Below are 2664 nucleotides of genomic sequence, written 5' to 3'. Positions count from 1 at the left end.
CCACACTTTGATAACCAGTGAAGGACCCCATCGAGACCCATCAAGGACCCCAGGGGGTCCCCGGACCACACTTTGATAACCAGTGTTGGACCTCATCGAGACCCATCAAGGACCCCATGGGGTCCCCGAACCACACTTTGATAACCAGTGTTGGACCTCATCGAGACCCATCAAGGACCCCATGGGGTCCCCGAACCACACTTTGATAACCAGTGTTGGACCCCATCGAGACCCATCAAGGACCCCATGGGGTCCCCGAACCACACTTTGATAACCAGTGAAGGACCCCATCGAGACCCATCAAGGACCCCAGGGGGTCCCCGAACCACACTTTGATAACCAGCGTTGGACCCCATCGAGACCCATCAAGGACCCCAGGGGGTCCCCGAACCACACTTTGATAACCAGCGTTGGACCCCATCGAGACCCATCAAGGACCCCATGGGGTCCCCGAACCACACTTTGATAACCAGCGTTGGACCCCATCGAGACCCATCAAGGACCCCAGGGGGTCCCCGTACCACACTTTGATAACCAGCGTTGGACCCCATCGAGACCCATCAAGGACCCCATGGGGTCCCCGAACCACACTTTGTTAACCAGCGTTGGACCCCACCGAGACCCATCAAGGACCCAATGGGGTCCCTGAACCACACTTTGATAACCAGCGTTGGACCCCATCGAGACCCATCAAGGACCCCATGGGGTAACCTAACCACACTTTGATAACCAGCGTTGGACCCCATCGAGACCCATCAAGGACCCCTGGGGGTCCCCGAACCACACTTTGATAACCAGCGTTGGACCCCATCGAGACCCATCAAGGACCCCATGGGGGTCCCCGAACCACACTTTGATAACCAGCGTTGGACCCCATCGAGACCCATCAAGGACCCCATGGGGGTCCCCGAACCACACTTTGATAACCAGCGTTGGACCCCATCGAGACCCATCAAGGACCCCATGGGGGTCCCCGAACCACACTTTGATAACCAGTGTTGGACCACATCGAAACCTATCAAGGATCCCAGGGGGTCCCCGAACCACACTTAAGTGTTGGACCCCATAGAAAGTCCTTTCTAGGCTGGAGTAGGCTAGACTATGGCTCTCTGCTGCCCCCCGTTGACAAAATGTTGTAAACACAGACAGGTTCACGAAAAGCAGTGGCGCGTGTTCACGCTCCGGATGAACTATGGGAAGTGTTCCCTGCCGGGTGCACCGGCACTAGTTTGTATACGGGCCATAGTTTCTTACCATTGAAACAACCTGCTGTGAACACCACTTTAATTGTTATTATTATTAGTATTATTATTATTATTATTATTATTACCATTTAAACAGTACAAATAACTACAAACTATACCCATACAACACTAACTAAGATTAACCAATGATATTACAATACACCAATTACAATTTCCCCAAACCCTAATAACAAAAATCAAACAAATAAACCCCTGCCCCTCCCCATGGTGCAGAGAGAATGTGGTGCAGCCACTTATATCCAATCAACTCCAGCAGCTTCTCACAGAACTCAAACGGAATCGACTTAAATGCAAATTCAATAACTTGCAAATAGAACAACTTAAAGGTAGGACTTCACTATCACGCAGTTCCTTTTTTTAAATATATATATATATATCAAATGTTTTTGTTTTTATTAACGTGAGAACAATGGCTTCTATTATTGGAAATTGGAATAGAAGGCCTGCAGTTTTTAGGTGGATTTCTGAACTGTCCACAGCCCTCCTCTGAGACACAAAAAATAATTGTACCATATTATCGCGAGCATTAGTGAGGACCAATTGAAGATACAGTAGGTTGAATACAATTGTTAAATGAAATATAACAATTTGTTTTGTTTATTGTAACTATAAGTTCCCGCCCACTGTGAGCCAGAATCTGGCCCCGAATTTGATTTTGTAAAGGATTTACAGTATTTGACCTATAGTCCTCCCACATAGGTAGGATAACGATAGCAATGGCTTTGCACTGATGAAATCGGGTAGGATGAACGCATAGTTCTATTTCAGTCAATCGTCTCTAGACTTTTGGATGAAAATCTTCTCTCACATAAAAACAAACCTAACATTGTTGGTTCAATTGTCTTAAACAATACACTGTTTCTCTCTTTTCTAAGTAGAGACCTTGAACCATGAAAGAGCTCTTGTTCAAAAAGGAGTATGACTGTCTGTCTACAGAAAATGCTCTTTTTAAACCTTGATGTACTAAATGTCCTCTGTGCTACATTCAAGGATGGAGCCTGCACTAATGATTACACAAAAGTGTGTATGCACCTGCCATCTGTAACATGTGATTATACACACTCTGTCAGTAGTACTTATACCACACGGCTTCATTTATTAACTTTTATAGCAATGTAATTATTATTGTATATAAGGTAGTTTGTCGCATGTTCCAGGTCCTAAATGTGTTGGCCAACGTACTTGGCCCACCATCTAAAGGCTTAGAAAAGACTAGCCAGAGGCTAAACTTACTTTTTACCAGACTTTTCATGACACTAATTGAGGTTTCTTTGTCGAAATACATAAGCCTGAGATTTGAGAGTGTGCTGAACCTTTGCTGAATTTTAATGTGTTCTTTAGACTTGGGTGCAAATGACTTTCAATTCAATCAATTCAGAAATTGAACAAATGTACAAAT

The sequence above is a fragment of the Electrona antarctica genome (assembly GCF_951216825.1).
Source record: "Electrona antarctica genome assembly, chromosome: 9".
In the NCBI taxonomy this organism is placed as follows: Eukaryota; Metazoa; Chordata; class Actinopteri; order Myctophiformes; family Myctophidae; genus Electrona; species Electrona antarctica.
The sequence above is the reverse complement of the archived record's forward strand: the minus strand, read 5'-3'. Positions refer to the sequence as shown.